Below are 23,941 nucleotides of genomic sequence, written 5' to 3' on the forward strand. Positions count from 1 at the left end.
CATTGCTGTTTTTCTTTGTCTACTTACTTACCCCGAAAAAATCAGGCTTTTTGTTATTCGCGTGGTCCTCGCATGGAGTATTTACTGCTTATCACGTAGGACAGAGTGAGAGTACTAAAAGTATTTTGAATAGATAGCAAATATTTGGTAACGTTTATCATGCTCCCAACGAAACAAACCCAACAAAAAGATCTGCGACGCAATTGACCAGTTTTTTTTTTTTTTTCGGTGGCAGTGCCTGAATATTGTAGATGCACTAAAATTCAAGGCTCCAAAGCACCATCTTACAAATTCAACTGATTGGACGTTTTAATATTTCTACAGGCTATTCTATTAAAAGTAGGAGCTTAAGGATAATTAGGCTAATTACCCAAACAATCTTGTTATATGATTTAGACATCTTATTCAGGCGCCACCATACATGGAAATTTCCTTGCACAAACATAAATGCTTCGCAAAATACATATAGCAGCACGCATTTTATTTTTTTTCAGGCCTGCTTCTGCAAAGCTATACGAGCAACAGACCAGGCAGTCGCACTATCGACCTTTTCACTCAAGACTCCCTGGGCGCCGCCGTAATCCACTCTGGGCTTTTGGTAATGCGCCTGAACCCCCAAAAATTGCACTGCCGAGGCTGTGACGTCGGCTTTTGTTCTCTCGTGAAACAGCCCAGAAAAGAGGAAATCTTCCTCTCCATAATAAAGGTGCATAAATGGTACCGGTAACGCTGTCGTTTAGTTGTGGATGCTTAACCAAGTGCTCGGCGTGAAATATAGGTCGTCGTCACCTGACCCTGATGACATACCTTACTAAATATAGTGCCACCTTGCTGAATCGGCACGACATGCACTTCTTAAACTCTTCAACGAATCCTGGCAAGCTATCATTGTTTCGCATGATTGGAAGATTAGCCGCTTCGTACCGCTTTTTAAGCCTGGCAAATTTACCCTGAAACTTACCTCGCTTTCAATTTGCTATTTTTACGGAAACTTTTGTGCAAAATAAGGACGGGAGATGGACAAGCGCACCCACTGCAAATGGATGATGAATGGATGAAAAACTTTGTTGGGATCCTGAACGATTCTACCCTCGTTTTATAGGGGTAGGATCGCGGGCCGCTCCCAGGTAGGGACGGGAAGGCCTAGCCTCACCACCGCATCGTGGGCCTACTGGACAGCCTTAAATTGTTGTTTGAGAACCGCACTCGTGAGCATTAAATAAAAGAAATTTCTGAAAAATTCTTCATTTTTTCCAAGTAAATAGGGGCACCGAAACCGAAAAACCAGTGATGACCTTCCACAAAGGGACTTGTTGGGTGAGTTGGTTCGTTTTTACGGAAACTTTTGCGCGAAATAAATACGAGAGACGGACAATCGCAACACTAAATAGAGCCGAAATAATTGGCGCTTCTCCGACTCTCGTCTTGATTTCGTGCAAAAATTCCCGCAAAAATTAACCAACTCACCCAACAAGTCACTCTACCGAAGTTCATCACTAGTTCTTCGGGAATGGTCTCAACAGTCAAAAGACTACAATCTTTCGACGAGTTTTGCCTGCGAAGTGCCCAGATACGTTGGCAATTTTTTTTTCAATCAACAAACTCGGTAGCAGACGCTGCTAGAGAGATGCATAGTGAGGGCATGAGCTATACCATAAGATAACTCGCATTTTAAAAAATATTGCTACCTGTGTCTAATGCCTTGTTGTGATATATCTTTGGGTTACACCCCCCAAATACTATAGCATTCCTAAGCACAAATCATTTCGCATTGCTTGAAAGGCTTCGAAATTATTCAATGTCATGTTTAACATACAGCACAGAACACCAACCATCAGTTTTATTACAGAGCTTCTATGACGGTCTACCTTCAGCGCGCCGAAGAAACTTTACTAGAAAGAAGAAGAAACTAGACAACTTGCCCGTCTGTGCTTCAAAAACAATGCAGAAAAAAAAAACGACTGTCGTCACTGCCTTCTTCAATGGTTCCACATGGTGGAACAACAACCAGCCTGATGTTTATTGGTGTGCTCTCGACGCCCGTTCGCCACCAAGGACTTAGTGAAAAGCTTATTCGACGTCTCGGCACTCTCTACTGCGAGATTATCTCCGACGGCATCATGAACTCTCAGCAACGCCGCACACGCTCAGACGTCTAGTTTAGGGCGGCCATAAACCGATCTATGCTCGTTTAGGAATCTGAGGAGCGTAATTCTTGTGTACTTATTATTGTTCCTTCCCACTGAATGCATACTTTTTGCTCTTCCATATTCTGTTTTGGGCATCGGAGCTGTGCTCATTCAGAGGAGGACAATTGCCACGCATGTTGTGTGTTACGGTTAGACCCACAAAAAGTGTTAGAAATGCTTGGCACAGAATGGCAAGAACATTCAGTTAAGATTACGCGCAGAACACGAGTACTCAAGTTTAGTCGCGAGCTTACGCGGGCACCAGCGACAAGCCTGGAATGTTTTATAACGCATGCATAAATTTTGACACATCTGACCACAGATCAGAATATCGACGGCCGACGCTGTGTACCCTGCTATCAGCGTTTACTGCTGCAGTACAAGCTTTCATTTCCCGGACAGAGGTTCACCAACAATAAAAAAACAAAAACAAATCGTCCTAAATAAACCGACTGCTGCCTCCGTCGACGTCACGACTATACATGAAAACATGTCAGTAAAAATGAAATGAAGAATTAGACCTCGAAAGCGACACCTTAAATGTTATTGCAGGTCACAATGAACGCTCTTCTCAAGTTCGCAGTTGGTCTTATTGACTGTGGCTTTACGGAGCCATTTTAGAAGCGAAGCTCTTTATAGCGGCACCCGTTCGTCCCTCATAGCCGTTGTAGTATGTAACAAGTATGACATTTTGACCTTCAAGGAGGTGCCGGTAAGAGAATTCTTCTGTGCGTTGTTGAACAATAAAAAATAGTACTCAATGTACACTCCAATGACATCTAATGGGGAATGAGAGAGAGGAGCATTCGGCTTTTAGTTAAAGCGCACGCTGCAATCCCCATTAGCAGCCATAGGCATGCACATTGAGCACTATCTGACAAGAAAGGGTTGCTACGTTATACTCACAGTGTAACCTCCTTAGTTTTAGAAAGGCTTAGCGAGCGTTGAGCCGCAGTGCCATGAATACAATGAACTAGTATATACCATGAATGAACTCGAGGTGGTTAAAGGTGGGAAGTAGATGCGAAGCGCAAGCCGTAAGAAAGTAAGAGCCGAACTCTCATGTCTCTCATTTCCCCTTAGCAGCCATCGGCATGTACATTGAGCACTATCTGACAGGAAAAGGTTGCTACGTTATACTCGCTGGGCGTAAACTCCTTGGTTTTAGAAAGGCTATAGCGAGCGTTGGGCCGCAGTGCCATGAATACAGTGAACTAGTATATACCATGAACTCGAGGTGGTTACAGGTGGAAAGTAGACCCGAAGCGCAAGCCGTAAGAAAGTGTGCATGTGTCACCTCTCGTTCAGTCCTTGGAATGTCCGCTGGATGGCCATGCTTCTATATGGGAAACATATGATGAAGAGATGCGAGATGGTGGTACTTGGAGTGTTCAATAGATGGACGAACGGACACACAGACAGATGCATAGATGGACGCATGAATGGACGCAGGGGTGGATGCATGGATGAACGCAGGGACCGACGCACGAACAGACGCACGCACGGAAGGGCGGATGGACGCATGAATGGTCACACAGACGGACACATGGACGGACGGAAGCAAGAACGAATGGGCGGACGAATGCTTCGCCCCACTCTTCATCATTCACTCCATGGATATGCTGCCAAAATTTTCTACTTCTTTTCGCCGCATCAGCGGAAATAAAAACTTAAGGAAATGTATGTGCGTCAATATAACGATTTTATTTTGTATTCTGAGTAATAAAAACGACACAATAAATATCCTCCGTTACAGAGCCACCACCGTAGGCTACGTGGCACTCCATCACGAACAATCAGCGGCAAAGGTCTACCCCGGCCACGTCGGCCGGATCTCGTAGGAGGCGAATAAGTAGGGGCCCGTGATAGCGAGATGTGAGCGTACGTTAAAAATAAAAACACCAGATGGTCAGAATCTCCGCAGCATTTTCACTACGGCATATCTCATAACCAGTTTGTTCTTTTCAGTTTCGTCACCTAAAAAATCTTGCCAACCCACAAGGGTGATTGCCTGCACTGTACCCTAAATAGAAATACAATGCTTCCTAAAGTAAGGAAGAAATAAGAGAAAAGCAACACATAACGCTCACTAAAGAAATGACGGTTTTGGGAGGTAAAATTATTAATAATAAAGCACGTTCCAACTTACAGGACACTTTAGAAAAGTCGACGCACGAAAGTTGAAACTGAATGCCTAGGAAACTGCCGTTCAAACAGATGAAAAAAAACACACACAAAGAAAAAGCCTTCTCACCTGTTAACTGAGCTGCCTGGCCTCTAGCCCGTTGCTCTTTCTCGAAAGTTCCCTTTTTGAAATTGGCGCAAGCATTTCACTGTCGGCGACAGCGCGAACTAGTTTTGTTTCAAGCTGAGGCGCAGTTCGCGAAGGAGGCAGCTCGAGCATCCATTCACACACACGCACGAAATCCAGGAAGAATTACAAAAAGGGAATCGTATGGGTTGAAGCGCAGGTGTGTCAGAACGTTCCCACTTGAGTCGGCAAACCACGTCGTGCTTCGAGAGCCACGTGTCTAGATCAAACGATTGAACGCCTACATCCGCTGACCGCCGAAATACGTCTATCTCGCTGCCGAGAAAGTTATGCGCCACTTGTAAAATGCATGCCTCAGGATTTAAGTTGGCAACGGGCTGGACCCGACGTGCTAGAAAAGGCGCGACAACCCGCACTGCACATCGCACGGGTCCGGTGTTCTCGCGGCACTGCAGTTGGGACATTGTTTACAGTGCTCCAAAGCAATGTCGAGCAGTGACACTGTTCCACTCTCAACTGGGAATATTCACGGCACTCCTTTTGCTACACTGCCGATCCCACTTTGACGCATGCACACAGCTCTCGCTTTGCATTTGTGGTGCGTCACAAGGTATCTATTCCCGACTATTAGTACTCCATCTGAAGGAGCAGCGGATGCACCCACGTGTCCTTGGCGCCACAGCTTCCAGATCCTGAAACAAACCGCTTTTGCCGGCAGTTTATATCGCCAGTAACGCCCACCTCGGTCGTGCGAGTGTTACACTCAAACTTGAACTTGGGTTTCCTGTATTATGCCCCCAGGCTTTTTTTTATTTTTCACAGCATCCATCGCAGACAGCTGCAAGTGCGACATTGTTGTCGAGCATGATGTTTGCCATTACTTGACTGCCAGTTTTCTTAGTTTAGTTTTCTTTGTTTAGGGAAAAGAAAACCGTTTAAGAAAAATATTAGCACAGTTTCCCGGATGGGAAGCAATAGCAAATCTATTTTTCAAAGACGAGGGACTAAATATTACATATCACGGTAACGCATATGTGGCTAGCGTGAAATGTTTCAATGGCCCAGACACGGCATGATGCGGGCGAAGCGTTTCTTCTGCAAAAAAAAAAAAAAATCACAGCGTATTCACGGGGTGAATGATGATGATTGGGGCGAAGTGTCTGTGCGTTCTTCCGTCCATCCGTCTGTGCGTCTGTCCACCCACCCGTCTATTCGTGCTTCCGTTCGTCTGTCTGTCAGTCTGTTTGTCCGTTCGTCCGTGCGTACGTCTAGTGAACACTCCAAGTATCGCCATACCGCATCTTTTCAGCATACATTCGTTATATACAAGTACCGCCATCCAGCAGGCATTTCAAGAATTAAACGAGAAGTGGCTACCACGACGACCACACGGGACGAACTACCCACAGCGTAAGAAGTTTCACCAACCCCTCCCCCCCAAAAAATGTGGGAGGTGTGAGCGGGGGCCATCAGTTGGCCTATGTGCCAGTCGAAGGAGGACGGTAGTAAAGTCTGGTAGAAAAATGTCTTTCGGGCAGCTTTGTTCTAAGCGGGTTAGGTCATGTGGGCCTTGTGTAAATAAACTACACCACAATTTTAAATTTAACAATAATAAGGGTTCTCTGGGTAGAATTATCGGTCTTAGTATGAACATATTTGTTTAACATGTAACCCACATTGTCTCACTTGTTCTGAATTATCTTCCGATGAATGAAACAAGCATGCGGTTGGAATGTGAATGCGTATTAGTTTTCGTAACGAGTCAGACGTGAGATACATATGCGGGGTTTACCGTCCCAAAACCACCATATGATCATGAGAGACGCCGTAGTGCAGAGCTTCGGAAGTTTCGCCCACCTGGGGTTCTTTGACATGCTCCAAAATTTGAGCACATGACCTAGCATTTACATCTCCTTCGAACATGCAGTCACCGCATGCGGGATTTGACCCGTCAACCTGTGAATCAGCAGCCGAGTACCTTAGCCACTAGAACACCGCGGCGGGGCATGATCCAGACGTTATGATGTGGCGCTAAATATATGTACCAATCCACGGACACGTGTCAAAGAGCCGCACATGTTCTATATTAGCCGTGTTTTAGAGTTGCGTAACGACGCCCCGCCGCGGGCGTCTAGTGGCAAAGGTACTCGGCTGCTGACCCACAGGTCGCGGGTTTGAAGCCCGGCTGCGGCGGCTGCATTTCCAATGGAGGCGGCAATGTTGTAGGCCCGTGTGCTCAGATTTGGGAGCACGTTAAAGAACCCCAGGTGGTCGAAATTCCTAGAGCCCTCCACTAAGGCGTCTCCCATAACCATACGGTGGTTTTGGGACGTTAAACTCCACAGATCAATCAGAGTTGTGTAACGATGCCAACAGCAACATGAATATTAGCAACACGAGTAGCAGTAAGCTGATATGAAGCGTTGGTGTTTGCGCTGCTGCACCCGAATGTGGTAGCCGTACAACACCAATCAATTTGATCGGATGGCTCCGAACTACCGTTTACGTTAACGCGACAAGACGTCTGTGTGATAGAAGTACAAATGTAATGTTTATATAATTGAATAGTCAGTACCACAACCATCATTGACGTCATATATAGGAACGATTGGGTCTATTTGAAAAGCATACCCGAGGCCTGACGTGGCTGTATGGTAGAATACTTCTTTGCCCCGTACAACGCTAGTGTTAGATTCCAGCTGGGACATTCAAATTTATTGTTGGCATTCGTCCAGTCAACGCGACCAATGGCAGCTTCTTCAAAATGCTCAAGCGTTTAGGTAACCCACGCATGTTCCCGCCTTGCCTCGTTAGATGAAAAATATCAAACACCTGTGGCATATACACGCATGCAAGTGGCCCATATCCGCCTCAGGGTATGTGCCACTGTTTTCCGGAAAGTGTTTGACGACGTACGTAACAATATTGTGACATTATTCTTGTCATTACCAGCCAGTCGCATACGTCAAAGCATCTTACCCTCCTGTTTGGTGTAACCCAAGTTTAGGGCATTGTCATGAGAGCACCCAGACGTTAGATAGATAGATAGATAGATAGATAGATAGATAGATAGATAGATAGATAGATAGATAGATAGATAGATAGATAGATAGATAGATAGATAGATAGATAGATAGATGCCAGAAGTGCTAGAAGATGCAAAGAAATGCTTCTCATGTAATAAAGTCATGTTCACCCAGTTTTCCATAGTAGAAAACCTGCTTTTCGGGAAGAAATTTCGGAGTTATTTTATAAGCCATTTGGCGCTTATTTGGAATGTATTAAAAGATATACAGTGAAAGCAAAAAGCTGTTTTTCACATTTGCCAGATATGCGATGCAAAGCCCTGCTCAAAGCCGAATGCTTCGCAAAGAGCTGCTCTCCAATGCTCGTATAATAGGTTTCCTTTCTTATACCATTTGAGTGTAAATTCACTTCAGAAATGTTCCTAATAGAGGTAGTTGAAGCTGCAGCTCTATCGTACGAATCTATTCGGCCTTTCCAGTGAGGCACAAGGAACGGCGTTCAGCTTTCCCATAATACAGTACCAAGTACTCTAAACCGTTAAACTCTCTTAATGTTTTTCTCACCCTCATCAACGGTGAAATCCGCGTGACGGCTTTATTCTCTCCCATAGTCGAGTACAAAGTACTCAAAATTGTTAACCGCTTTTTCTAAACAGCAACAGTTGGTTCACCATGTTCTAAGCTTTCGTACGAGTCACAGCCTGCGAGGCCCTCGAGAGGGCATTATGCTGTCCCATAGCAGAATACCGACTACTCTACATTGTAAACACTTATCTTAAACACGTAGCGCTCTGCCATCATTCTCAACGAAACGGAACAGCTTAAGGTTCTCCCATAGACAGCATTGTACTCCAAATTGTCGATAGTTTTACAGCGAAGCTGTATATGCCTAGATGAAGCAAAAAATAAAAGATATCCATGGAGGTAATGATAATGAGTGCGGCCAAGCATCCGCCTATCTGCCCGTCCATCCATCTGCCTGTCTGTCTGTCTCTCTGGCAACGAGCACGAGCCGCAACGAGCACGAGCTTCATCCATGCCCCACCAACGAGGCGACGAGCACGAATCGCCGCGGCGCTCCGCGCCCGCCACTCTGCTTCGTGCATGCTCAACGAACCACCACGTACGGCGACGATCCAGGAGACTGAGAGAGGCACTCCTTCCTCGCGCACCCAAACGCAACACGTGCAGCAGCCAATCGTAGAGTAACGGTAGCGCCATCTAGCATATCCTCACTCAACTGCAGTTTGTATATACTTATATGAAACAGCACCATCTATTATATTGTTCGGAAAATACTGCCTTCCTTTTTTTTTTTTTCTCGCCTCTTTTTTTGCTCTGTTACGTCTGACGCAGGACAAGGTTTGACTAAGAGGAGGTTCGTCCCTAAAATCGTCTTGCAGCAGTTTTATGGACGCTCCCCATTGGCGGTGTTATCGGTCACGTCCTTCGGAAGCACGCACGCCATTGGCTGTGTTGTGAGTGACGTCGTTGCAGCCGCGGCGCCGAGCTTGCGCGCACCAGTTTTCTCCCGAAGCCTCCCCGCCGAGTTAGCAAGTGATGTCAGACGCTAGAAACAACGCGGCGTCGCAGCGTCAATGTAATGATTGCGGGAGTGTCCCCCAGGACGAACACCGCTTTTGGCGGGAGTTTGTCCAGCGGCACATTGGCTTCGGCTGCAATGCCTGTGAACGCCTGTTGTCTGAGAACAACTACTCTGATTAACGCATTGTGAAACGCATTTAACCACTCAATATATTTCTCCATGCACATGATCATGCAAGAAACAATGGGTGGCATGTGAATTAAATATTGTTGTAAATCCAAGTGAAAGGTGTGTGTAATCTCATTCGGAAGCACGAACATGCAACCAGTGAAACGCTTTAGTGCCTCGTCGCGTTTAACCCACTGCTAATTACCGGAACCGCATGGTTCAGCTTGCGCTTGTCAACAATTCGTACGAAGGGCTTGAATTGTGATTTTTTCTAAAGAAATTATTAGTTTTGTAAGTCATCCTACACTTATTTAGTGATTTTCTCGGATGGTCATGAGCCCTCAAAAGCGTTAAAGATACCTCCTTAGTAAGTCGATTCCCCTTACTCTAAAGAAATGTTCTAAATATGACTTTAGAGCCATCTCAAGAAATGATAATTCAGCGCTCTGAATTTCGCTAACCTTATTTTAAATACTTTCGAAAGCAGCAACGGTAACGTTTTGGTTTCGGTTCAGAAGGCAAAGTTTCTCGCTTCTTTTATTTAGCTTTCTTAAGCCAAAAATTTAATAAGCTTTAATCTGTCACGTCTTTTTCTAATATTGGAACGTAGCGGATAAGCCGTACATCGAATAAAGGAGTATACTGTGTTAACATCAAACATAATTTGGTAATTCTTACACAGAATCAACAATGTCAAGCCAGACAGCTCACGGTGGTCAAGCACACAAAATGAATAGATTATTTTCTTCGGTGTTGACAAATAGGCTGAGTTGAGTTGAGAAGCAATGTGCTTTTTTCTGCATAGTGAAAACAACGTGTTCGACAAAGTTAAAGGATATTTCATGCAGCTGCATTAACTTGGCCGCCAACAAATTGACTATGGCTGATATAGCAATGATAATCAAACCAAACTAAAGAATCACAAAAAAAAAACTGATCCCCTGAACGATGATGTAACTGAAATTACACGAAGGGCAATTTAAAGCGGTTAACACAGCGGGCCTAAAGGCACGAATTGGCAGGTCAGAACAACGAGATCTCCAAAAGACAAGTGACCGAACATGTACTGAGAAGTCAGTGGTTCGAAAGAGAGAATCAGGAGATAGAAGGTCAAAAATGAAGAAAATGATATATACGCGAAAGAGAACGTAAGAAAAATAAAAGCATAATTTCACGGAATAGCAGCTTGCCTAAGAAAAAAAGCGGACAGTTTCGGGGAGTCGACCAAGTAAACAAAGAGTGGGAAGGGTCCAGAGACAAGCAATGTGGTACAAAGCAGGGTGGGATGAAATATATTGCAATCATCTGTCAGGGGAAGTGAAGCGGTGAAGATCTTCGATTAAGAAAACCATGGTGGCGTGCGTGACCATTTGTCGGTCGGCAGATTGGACAACGTAGACTACGGCCACAGCGTTTGTGTGTAAGAAGTAAAGGTGGAAGAAGGCAGGACCTCATTCTTCCAGACCGCTGGCTGTTTTCCTTTGTCGTTCTGCTGCTCCCGCCGCAAGAGCGGATGGCTTATACCCGGTGGCTTTCGCGAACAACTGACAATGCGGTATTTACAGCGAAGTGAGTTTTTTTGCTGGAAAAGGCACAGCTTCTTCTCGCACCCAACTCTACTGACACTCAACCAAAAAGATCTACGGCTGTGTCTACGGATGTTCTACGACTGTGTTTTTGTCGCAGGCACCACATAAGCGTGTACTGCCGTGTATTATGCCTCATTTTTTGTCTACGCCATAGGCCGATAATCCAACATCCGCGCGGCTGTATTATGCGACCCCTTAGCCCGATGTCAACATCACACTTTTATTACCGCTTCCTATATGAAGACAGTCAACCTGATTCAATTCATGCTGAAAAAAAAAGATGATTTCTTTTCCAGTTTTGTATTTGCACGTTGTTATTTCGTAAAAGCTTTCGCTTTGCTTGTTAGTCAAGCTTCCTCCCCCCCCCCCCTTCTTCTTCGACTTCTCGGTTTGCCATGAGGCTTCTGCTGTGTCGGCATCATGCAACTTGGCTTTCCACTTGAAAATGTATCCCACCCCTCAATCTCAACGAGCGTTTGCCGTTTCGACGCACACGCTTATTTCCGTTATTTCGAAAAGGAATTAATTTGTTTTGTCACAGTCACTTTGTTCTCGTTTTGAGGCGGAAATAGGTGATGAAGATGTCAACATAACAGTGTATTTTACCGGGGACCACTACGGCTCCGCTGGTGTATTTCCGTCCTTGAAATTGTGTTGTGAAATGTGAACTAAAAAATTGCAAAAAAAAACGAGAAAAAATGTTCTGTCCCGAGGCGTGGAATCTGTGACTTCTCGTTCCGCAGCGCGTGGTACTAACCACTAAGCCACGGAGCGTCAGTTGGTAAAATTGCTAACGGCAACCCATTTACACCGTACACTGTTTGGCGGTCCTCAGAGCTCTGTGACTTCAGCTCGTTTTTTTCACCAGTACAGTGATGAGATGACAGGCTCGCTTTATAAAGGTCGTCGCCTCTCGCGTTTCGATGAGCACCACCTCCACGGAACGTGCTCTTTGTTGTGCTTGCGCTGACCACACTCATGATTAGGGAGAACACAAAGGTCACTTCACTTGCTGCCACGGTTGTGTTTACGGAAGAAGGACGCTGCTCCCGCCCGAAGAAGTCAGAATTGTTGCAGTCGTTCGCGCTGGTACTGGGTATACTTGTGCGTTTGTTTCGTGTGCCTTTCTGTTTGATAAGCGCGCTTTGTGTGTTGAGCTATGGCAGGTGCGTGCTTTCATCTTGAGGTGCGCGCTGCCAGTTTCAAGCAGCTTGCCGTTCTTCGCGTGACTTCGCAATTTGTTGCAGCAGCATTCTTTCCTTTGCCTTTGTGGCAAAACAATGCACAATGAATGCGCAACTGCATCTGCGAGGAGACATTTCACTTTCAAGTTATACCAATTCCTGGAAGTAAAGATCAGCTATATTTTATTTTTGAAAGTTGTATCAACCTTGTCTATTTCATGCCCCCCCCCCCTTTTTTTTTCATCAAGATGCAGAATCTTGGCTAAGAACCTGAGTAGCAAACGACTTTCAATTTATTGCGTCAACTAACTACTAATCCCAATAAGTGTATATTTCTTTGCGAATAATAAAGATTTGAATTGATTTAAACTTTGTATGAGTATATTAGTGAAAGTGTAGATTGTGGAATACAGGCTAGAAAACGCAACCAGCAAGCTCGCCAATGAATTAGCATAATTTTTTAAGATATTTGAATAGCCTGTAGAGAGAGAATGAAATGAGCGAAAGGCAGGGAGGTTAACCAGAAAATGGAGCATCCGGTTTGCTACCCTGCACTAGGGTGTAGTTATCATCTGACGTATATCACCTGTCTTGCTAAAAACTAGATTATCATATAGCAGCAAATCACCACCTTCGGGAAACAATCTTGTGATACCTAGGCTAACGCACATCGACGGTAACAGGGCTGGATAATTTAGGCTAACATATATGGATGGCAGCAGAAAGCACGAGACCGGGTTCATTAGAGGAACATACGAGAGACGTTGGCCTTGCTGTGGGCGTAGACAGGCCGATGCTGCTGCTGCTGCTGCTGACGATGATGATGATATTGATGTTAATGTGGTACTGTCTTCACTTTGAGGACACGATAGTACAGTCATGTTTTATACAACTCCAAAATACCCTTCATGCCAGTTGGTGTCCACGACTGTTTTTCATTTAGTTTACATGAAACTGGGCATCCCGCTTGCGTTGGGAAGCGGGGCGGCACAATCATGGCCACTAAGCTACTGATTTTTACAGTTACATTAAGCCAAACAACATAAAAAAACCAGTTTGATACCCGTAATGGTAGTGCAATACTTTTAAACCAAATCATTTCTACGCTTGTCAGTGGTGTGAAAATGTACTGCGTTGGGCACGATGTAAAAGTAGTCCCGTATAGCTATTGACACGTGCCGTCATTTTTTGTTGGTACAAATAATTTTGCATGCAAACACTCTTGATAAACCACGTCATGTCACTGCAAAACTGTTGCTAATGATGAGGCTACCTCTGATGCAAATGCTTAGTGAAAGTTACTTCACTATTACGAGTGGAAAACGCAGCTAAAAACAGAGACTTGAAAGGAGACGGGACGACAGTGCCGTGGGCCTGTGTTCCTTTCCTGTCCCATTTCTTTAGAGCTGTTTTTCACTCGCAATCACGAACCAACCAGACCAAATGAGCGTTTTTCTACTCCGATACGGTATGTAACAATAGATGCTGAAAATATAAGCATGTGCATTAATTAGCAAATCGGTGAAGAATTGAAGGAAACAAAGACGGTAAAATTAAGGCAAAACAAGTATTGACCTTTTTGCCATTAAATTTGTGAGTACTGAGTGAATTCATGGCTAAACGCTACGGTTGAAGTAATCATTACGGCTTTTTGAGGATTAAGTGGTATTCTGTTTCGTTATTCTTCGCAGGTACGTAGCCATTTTCGAAGCTGCATCTCCTCAAAGCACGTGGACAACACTGATTGCTCGCCTTCGGCTAAGACGCTCATGGTGAGTGAATGAGGTTCAAGTGACCAATTGAGAAATTTTGCACTGAATTCACTCTAAGAAGAAAAACAGTGTCCTTTTTACCCTCTTTAGTGAATCGGGCCTCCCACGTATACGACTCTCCTCAAATGGACACTAAGGAACAAGACAGTTTTTCCCGTATTAGTAAAGTACAGTTCCCCAATTCCGAAAACACCCGTTTTATCCTGACGCGAAGCTTCATAAGCGAGAAAATGCGTGAATATAAATTGTGGTGGGAGGCACCACTTTGAGATTCCCGCACTATACATCATGGCGTCATAAAATTGAAGTGGCGGCTGCATTTCCGATGGAGGCGGAAATTCTGTAGGCCTGTGTGCTCAGACTTGGGTGGACGTTAAATAACCCCCGGTGGTCAAAATTTCTGGAGTCCTCCAGTACTGCGTCTCTTATGATCACATGGTAGTTTCCTCAAATATCAATCAATCATAGATTTTGAAGGCGTCTACAGAGTCACACATAGCGTCTAATCAAGTAAAAATGTTCTATACTGTCGTCTTTCGGTGACATAGACCTACCATACGACGTTTCACAAAATTTTGTCGAGGCAACGTCGCGAAAATAGAAAAAAATACATTTCGACATTTAATTACATTTTAAACATAAAATTGAAACTCAACCTTAATTTTCCTACAAATAATGACCTTATGATAGTCAAAAATATGACAATAGAGTTGTCAGAGTTCAGTTTGTAACTCTAAGCCAAGTCACTGTTTCTCATGAGTGTCTATTGAAACTCCGCAATTGCGTAACTGTGGTAAGAGGGGTTTACGAAAAACTCTGTGATCAGGGAGTTTGTGCTCCAGGCTCCAGCCGACGTCTTCAAAAGTGACTTTGTTTTTTTTTATAAAACTTCTGTTTTTTTTTCTTAAAAAATGGCATCAACTCTCTTTTGTCTCTTAAGACTCCGCCAAGAAAGTACAATGAGCTGAAAAACAGTGCATGTGCTTCTTTAAAAAGATTCAGATATGTGACAAGTCAAAACTCTGAGAGAAGTTAGAACTAAACCCTTTTTTGTCCTAGTGTGTACGTGCTCAGAAATGCCCCTGATGTATCGTATATAGTGCTGCATTGTAATTTTCATGTCATAGTGGGACGCTACTGTTTGTATTGAAATCTTTCACAACGGTCTTCCTTGAGTCGGCGGATACATGATCAGCCCACCCCGCACAAATCAGTGCTGGTGTTTGAATAATTCTTCTTTTAGTCCAAATGAAAGAAAGAGAACTGTAGTACAGACGAACAGACAACGCGCTATTTTTGCGCCCCCCCCCCCCTAAAAACACCTGCTGAAGAGGTTGAGAGGTTGATGTTGAGGATGTTGTAGGTAGCTGGCGGATCTAGCCTTGCATAATTCGCAGGCAATTGCCCCACCCGGTTTTCTCTTTGCTAGTTGTAGCTAGTGTCCTTTGTTTTTTAACTAAGCACGAGCAGGCTTTTAAAATAAAAATCGTGCATAGCGCGACGTAATCCTGCAAAATACGACGGCCTTTGTGCTATTTCACTTGCATTATTGTGCCGGTACTCTATCTCGCTGCACTATACCCCAAACATAATTGTCACTTATCACCAGTCACATGCGAGGTCTGTAGTAATCAAAAATTTCAAGAGAAGTCGCGACACCTGTTTCCTGAAGATCAAGGAACCACGCGGAAACACAATATCAGTCACGCTGTCACATGGCGAGCCTAAGTGTTGAGGTTCCTCAAATAAACCTTGCCGTTCCTTCTTAAGCGCACAACATTTAAGCAAATAGTGTTCTAAATCAGCGTTTTCCTTGCACTTCGGGCACAAGGGCGTCGCGGAGAGTCTGATCTTGTGAAGTCATGCTGGTGTACGCGCTGATCCCGGTCGAATGCGATGAAGCAAGCAGGCCTCTTCCCTTGATAGCCCTTGTGTCACACATGGCTGGTGAGGCGTCAGCCATAACGAGTGAAAATGCTTGTTAACAGCTTCTCGTAAGGTACGCTGATTGTCTTTGGGAGCCTTCTTCGTTTGTGTAAGCTCCAGAGCACTCCGGGCAAGTCTGTCAGCCACCTCATTACCCGCTATACCCACATGTGATGGAATCCATTGAAACGTCATGTTCATACCCATGCCATGCAGATCTTTAAAGATTCGCAGTGATCTTTGAGTGATTCAATCCAAAATCAATCCATGTTTTAGCCGCTGCAAAGCGGGCTTACTGTTCGAGAACAGCACGACTTGTTGCTGCCTACAAAGCTTCAGTTTTTTCAGGGCTGCCTGAATTGCCACGCTTTCACATGCTGTCGATGAAACAACGCACTCGAGTCTCGCTGCCCAGCACACCTTTAGAGACGGGATCACAAACGCTGCAGCGCTTGCTCCGCGCACTATGTCGACTGATCCATCGGGGAAAACTTTCCGATCATCGGCGTACTTTTCTTCAATATATTCAAGTACCAAAGAACGTACTTCTGCTGTGGGTGTGGAACGCTTGCTGTGCATCCGTGGAATCGTCACCTGGCAGTCGACATTCTCATGTGACCAAGGTAGGTCTTGTCGAAGTTGTCTTTGTTTGGGAAAATCGTTGATTAGATGGCGAAGGGTGTTGAGGGCCACGAAAGCTCGCTATTCCGTACGTCGCCGAGGGCGACTCAGTAGTGCTCGTCCTGTGCTCGACTCGCATAGTTGGCAAAGCTGTGTCAGCAGTCGTTGAGAGGCGAGAAGACGTAACGGCGGAATACGAGCTTCATGAAGCACCTTTATGCTCACTTCAAACTTTGGCACTCCCAAAGCAACTCTGAGGCCTTTACGATGAAGTTTTTCTAGCCGTTCGTACTGTGACTCACTGGGAGAGATCAGAGGCAATTGGAACAGCACACAATTGACAATTAATGCCTCATGTAACTTTATCATTGATTTCGGGTGGCTCCCCCAGCTTGTTCCTGCCATCCTTCGAAGAATGTTTACACGAGGTGACAGCGCGGACTTTGTCTTGTCTACTGCCCGTCGCCTATTCATCCTGGTGTCTAGTGTGACTCCAAGGAATCTCATGCATTTAACTTGTTTAACTGATGCATCAGGAAGTAATATTTTCATTCTTGTTTCTCGTCTTCGCATACCTGAGAATAGCATGAATTGAGACTTTTCAGCTGATATTGTTAGTCCAATAGATTTAAGAGAGGTTTGTGCCGAGAGTAGAACTCTTTGGCCGATCATAATCAATCGCTTATGCTGATATCCAGACAGCCAGATGCATATAACGTCGGCATAAATCGATATATTTACTGCCTTGCTCGCAGTCTTGAGAGCATTAGGTAAACCAGCCATGGCCAGATTGAACAACATTGAAGACAGGACACTGCCCTGTGGCACTCCACTGGTGATTTTCCTTGACCTACTGAGCACTGTCCCTAACTTCACCTGCATCGAGCGATCACTAAGAAACGTCTGAACAAAGCGTAAAAGGTGCCCCGTTATTCCCACAGATGCAAGACGACTAATTATCGCCCCTTGGAACACGTAGTCGTATGCTTTTGAAACGTCCAGGAATATTGCCAGAGTTGAAAAGCCGTATGCTCGTTGGTGTTCTATGTGACTCACCAAGTCCAAGATGTTGTCCTGTGCACCCAACCGTTGCCGAAACCCAGTCATACATGCTGGAAGGGTCTTGTGATTTTTCATCCACCATGCCAGCCGAACACAGGCCAGCTTCTCCATCAGCTTCGCTACGCACTAAGTTAGTGATGCTGGTCTGTATGAGGCCAGTTTTGTTCTGTTTTTACCTGGCTTCAGCACTGGCAGGACGCAGGCCATTTTCCAGACTTGAGGAATGTTTCCCGACTCCCAAACATAGTTGAAAGGAATCAGAAGCCTCCTCTTCACTTCTGCAGGCATATTTGAGATCGTTTGGTTTGTAATTCCATCAGGTCCAGGAGCACAGCGTCGACGGAGGCAACTTATGGCTGACGTAGGTTCCCGCAGCGTGATAGGTGCGTTGATGGCAGATGTAGAATGAGGCGGAAGTTGGTAAGGTGGTTCACTTTCTCTTCCAATTACATACACGTCAGCAAACTCTTCAGCTATTCACGGCATTGATGTATCTTTGAATAACGCGAAGGCAATGAATGGCCTCGAAGGCTCCGGCCGTCGTTCTCACGTTTTTCCGTCGTTCTAGCGAAGACGTCTGCGGCATAGAAGATTTTACCCTTACCGGGCCCATTCCGAGAAGACGCGACCAAAAGAAGGGTCCGATTCCAGGACTTCGGCCATGGCCCAGCCATGCAAGCGACCAGGAAAGACGCCTGATCCATCCCACACGCCATCGAAACGACCAGACCAACGAGCAGGCGAACGTAACTGCGGCGACACCAATGAAACTACAACCGACGACGACGCATCCACAATAGTGGGACTCGACGAGAAGGTAGACGATTGGTCGGACAAGGAGGACAACTTCAAGATGGTAAGCCACCGCAAAAGCAGAACTGTGGGTATTCCGGTGATTATATCACTTGTAGAAAGCGAAAAAGACTTAAGACAGGTGAACCCTATTGCTTTACATTCGGCGGTGACATCTGTCGTTGACGCTGAGCCAGTTGAGTTATTTCACTGCTCAAGGTTCGCGACTGCTTGACGTGGCCACTGAAGATCAAGTAAACGTGCTTTTCAAATGTGGCAAGCTGTGTGGTGTAGAAGTTAGTGCTCGTCTTCCTAATGCCTACCTGAGAAACACCTTCTTGATCAGAGGTGTCCCGAAGTGGTACACAGAAGCGGATCTTCTCGGATACATAAAACCCCAAGGCGTGATTCACGTCAAGAGGATTGTTAGAAGAGAAGTTTTTTCTACGAAGAAGTGGAAAGTTAGACCCACGGACGCGGTGGTACTTGCGTTTACTCCAAACACCGAGCGACCTCTGACTATTAACCTTGGCTTCACTCGCCATGAAACCGCTGAATACATGGAGCCACCGCCTAGGTGCTTTAAATGCCAACGCTTTGGTCACTTGGCGAAATTCTGCAAAGGAGAGCTCCAATGTAAACGCTGTGGAGGTACACATGACTTCAAAATTTGCAAGGCGGACATTAAATGCGCAATCTGCAATAGTGACCATCCCGCCAGTTATAGTGGGTGCCCATTCCGAGTGAGTGCGCTGCAAAGGCGAAAAGCCTTTCTTACGGGGCCTAAACCAACTGAACCAACTACTGCCCGGCCAATTGCTCAATCACCTGAGGATTTTCCTCCATTGGTGAAAGAAAGAATATCAACTAGTACAAAGAATGTGCGTGAGGGGCAATCAGAAAAATGCTTCCTGAAAACACCGGGCAATGCGAGTCAAGCAAAACAAGGAGCTATGCCAACTGAGCCTACTCCGAACATTTCTACACAAGCTACCCATGCCAGAGTGCTGAGACAAGAATTTGAGCAGAAGACAAAGGGACATGAGGAAAATATCCATGACACTGCGGAGATTGTTCGAGTTCTGTTTGCCGCTCTACGTTCACACCTAGCGACAATGCCACCAGGTACTGCGAAGACCATGCCGCAGGCCGTGCTGGCTCTAGAATCAGTGCTGCTTGGTTGTTTCGGGCACAACCAGCAGTAGGACGCCGAAGGCCAAGCCTCAGTGCACGTTACATCGCCGAAAAGTGCCTTTCATAGTGCAGTGGAATTGTGCTGGTATTGTTTCTCGCATGAATGAACTTGACCTGTTTTTGAGAGAATATCGAATTCCGATCTTGACTCTGTCGGAGGCCGGATTACCGAAACAAAGATCACTCACTGGATACGTCCCTGACAACAACCCCACCATAACGACTTTCCCAAATGGAAGCGCTGCTCTGTATATACGAAGAGAGATACCACACAAAGCAATCAATGTGGCGGACTTGTGCACAGATGTTATAGAAGTTTGTGCGATCAGGACACAGATAGGAAACCGCAAAGTCAGCATTTCTTCGGTGTATGCATCTCCTCACAAGAAAAATTTGTTTGAAAAGTTTCTGGAAGACCTGTGTCATCGCTGCCCAGCTCCGCGCATCATTTGTGGTGATTTCAATGAGTATCACACGTCATGAGGGGACAAGAGTTCGGATGCACGTGGACGTTGTCTGGGAAAGGCTACTGATAAACTAGTCTTATGCATTGTGAATGATGGCAATGTAACATTCTTTGGGCCCCCAGCTTGTACAAGTATTATTGACTTGACATTGCATTCAAGTGACGTTCAACTCACGTGTTGCACAGCTTCGGACAGAATGGGCAGTGATTATTTCCCTATATTGATCAATGTTGCTGGCTACCATTTGACGGTAGCTAAGTCCTGCAAAGTAACTGATTGGGATCGCTACCGAGAGCATCTAGATCACCGATCGGGGGATATGTTTCAGGATATGCTGGCGAGCAAAGCGGCTGCAACCACTATCCTTAAGCTACCCGCACATTTTCCAGCCCTGGAATTAAAGCTCCGTAATTTGTGTGCGGCCAGAAGAAGGGCAGAGAAAAGGCTTATGCGAAGAGGTGGTTAACCTGCTAGGAAAACTCAGTTCGACAGACTTAATGCAGCAATACGGCGATACATCAACAAACTTCGGAAGAAACAATGGGCAACGTTTTGTGAGAGTTTAAGTGTATTTACTCCAATGTCAAGGATATTGCGAGTAGTAAATAGGGTCGGAATCACAAACCTACTGAAGGTGTGTGGCCAGTGAGCCTCAGTCGCACTCCTTGGCGTATGTAAACTCGCGTTAATTTACATGTACTTCTGCGACAACACGGAATTTCGCGCCATGGTTTTAAATCCTGATCTATTCGTATCAAACATTTGCAGCCATTCAAGCACGTTTTTTCGACCATTATACTGCGTTCGGTAGTTCTGCTTTCGCGAATATTGTGCTCAATCACTGTAATGTGACCACGCATAATAAAAGCCATTTAGGCCTTTGACGCCACGTGGCGCTAAACTTACCGCATGGAAATTCTTGCCCGGCAGGTTGAGGAAACGGCTCGCGCTACTGAAGAGACCTGGAATAGAAAAGGTATGATTGTGAAGCAAAAACTACGACATGGATTGAAATGTGTATGCTGAATGTGTGGTGTACCGTTCTGAAAACGTTGTTTTTTATTAAAATGATGAAATAGGAGAGGTTGGTGTCATTATAGTGGCAACGGGTACTCCTTTTTTTTTTAGTTGGCAAGATATGCCATATGATAAACAATGAAGACACAAAATACGAGTCCGTACAACATACGATGTGAAAGTACACATTAACGAAACTTCACAGGCCTGTTCACATAAAGTTAATAGGTTCATATTCAAACAATATGGTCCTCACACAAGGTCAGTTCTCCTCAAATGACAGTTCATAATCACCCGATAGATGCATATGTACACAAGTTCCACATACAAGTTAAGTTAACACGAGATACATATGTACACACTGTCCACATACAAGGTTAGTTGACACTGAGACAGATGATTACACATAATAAACACACTATATAAATATTACGAACTTCGTTTTGCACGGTGATGACATTGTATACGGTAGGTCAATATTTCTATAAAATATTTGAGTCCTCGAGAAACGTCTTGAAGGCAACAAGTGCTCTTTTCTGAATACCTGCAGTTGCCCATGGGCCTATAGTATTTTTGTTACTGTGAAGAGCCTGTGTTTCATATTTCTGGCACTCCAGAAGCAGGTGAGGTACATACATCTTCGTCAAGGTGGCCGCAGGAGCACTCTGTACTAGGCGTGCGCTTTATCCTGTGTAGGAAGTGTCGCGTAAATGGTGTTTCAAGCCGTAGGTGGTAGATGAATGTTTTGAATCTTCTATTTCCTCTTAACTCTGATGGGATGTTTAGTTTTATGCAAAGGTCTGTTAAGTATAATTCTGTACTTTTAAATTTTTTGTCGAACCATGTGTCTTTGGTGACGCTACAAGTTATCTGTCTGAGAAGTGAACGCATTTTAGTGTGCGAAATTGGTAGAACATATCTCCCTTTGTTATAGTGGGTCCTATTGGCCACGGCGTTCACTGCAGTGTTTTTTGGCATGCTGCAGTGACCTGGAATCCATTGAAACTCGATCACGTTATTCATTTTTCTTGCTTTTGCGAGCTCTTTAAAGCTCTCATATAACAAAGAAGCGTTCTAAAACTGCTTCTTAGCATTTGCAGCGACGATAGAGCAACCTTCGAATCACTAAAATTGACCCATTTCTGTGCCTCCTTTTCGGATGTTATGAGGTTTAGCACAGATGGAATCGAAAACATCTCCGCAGCAGAAGAAGACGTCACTCGACATTATATAACTATCTGCTCTATTGGAAAGTATGGGATGACAAAAGCTGAATAAGAGGAGTTTGCATCGCAAAACCCTTTGTATACACGTGAATATACTGCGAATACAGATAATATTGCTGAAATAGGGACAGTTGCTGGGCAACTGTCACGAAGATGTCCTTTTTAGATATTATTTTTCCGACCGACAACTGTATTTTTGGTCTTGGCAGCGTCCAAGAAGGAAAACGAATATCTATTCTGTTTATCTCACACCTCGGTAGTAATGCTGTATGTTCCTGCACAATATTGAGTAACTCATATTCATTTTTTTTGTAAGTGCGAGGTTCAACAGATGTCACTCGTGCTGAGTTGTAATACGTAAAATATGGTGACAAGTTTCAACCGGTCGTATTACAGAGAATGGCGGATAACGAGCTTCAGCAATTACGAGAGAACTCGATGTTGCCTGTGGGTCTCCCATGCATATCCTAACCCCCTTTCCAGTAATCTTTGAAGGCGCTCTTGTGAAGTTTTCGATATATCCTGGAGAATTTTTGAATGCAACAAAATATTGCAATCGAACATTTATGTTCACAACTAGTGTGGCCGTTACATTTATCCAATACGAAAAGTATTGGATTGACATGCGAAAAAGCTGTACGCTAAACAACGTCTTAAATACCTTCAAGGTTTTAAAATATTTTTGTCAATTCCTAGTTTGCATCCTTAACTTTGTGATGTTTATTGTTTTTTATTAGGAGAACAAAAAAAACAATTTTATTTGCAGGGTAGAGCACCGAAGTCATACATAAAGTTGTGCGTCTTTTTGACGTCACACGCTTTGCACGACAAAGGCACGTCAACCAGAAGTCCCTAATATTTTCTGGGCTATCCCAGTACATAAAGAAGAAGCAAAGGAACATAAAGTATAATTCTTTAAAGTAGCAAGGAATTCAGGACACGTACTGCAATACAAAGAAAGTCATATGATGAAATGCTCAAATATACAATATAACCTCAGATATCTGCTTCATTTCTGAAACATAACAAAAGAAGTAAATTCTTGAGGTGGCCTCCCGTTTGATCTCAGTCACTATAAAGTGAAAACCAATGCCACGAAAGGGTGTCCTCAGCAGATTTTCGTGAAAGCGACCGGCAAAGCCATTTTCCCTTATTCCCGCCGCAATAGTTGAAAGAAAATTAGGAAAAAACAAACAAAAACCGCTCTTCTGGAAACGACAGACAGTTCAGTGTTCTACTCTCTGTGCTATGGATCGAGCATTGTCCAATCTACCGACCTTCAAATGGTCACGAACGAAAGTAGGCCCCGCCATGGTTCTCTTAATTCATGCTTTTGGTCGCTTCGCCTCTCCTGACAGATGAACGCCATATATTTCATCCAGAGGCCTTTGCGACTTTACTGCTGTCTTTGCACACTTTGCTATGTTATCCTCCACTTTCCGCTATCCAAGCTGTCCACTTTCCTTGTCAAGTTAATTGTTACTTTATCAAGAAATGTGTTGTTGTTGTTGTTGTTGTTGTGGTTGTTGTTATTGTTGTTGTTGGGAACACCTCTTTCGCGTGCACGCCTGGCTTCTTGCATCACCAGCCTACCACTCCTTGTAGACCACCTTGTTCATTTTCTCTTGGGAGCTCCTTCTTCTTAAGAACGCGATTAGCTCTTAGCCCCATGTGCCGACAATCCAAAATATAATACTTTCAATCTATTTATTGTACCCTCAGGGCCAGACAAGGCATTAAAAAGGGGAGTGGTGACAATAAGAAGTTTGTACAGCATACGTAAAGCATAAATAGGAATGTAATACAAAGAACCCAAAAAACATAAGAAAACCATTACAAAGCATAAAGTGAAGGTAAGTTACACAATGAATACAAACATAAAAAACATGA

Source organism: Rhipicephalus microplus, chromosome 9 (genome assembly GCF_043290135.1).
Source record: "Rhipicephalus microplus isolate Deutch F79 chromosome 9, USDA_Rmic, whole genome shotgun sequence".
NCBI classification, from domain to species: Eukaryota; Metazoa; Arthropoda; class Arachnida; order Ixodida; family Ixodidae; genus Rhipicephalus; species Rhipicephalus microplus.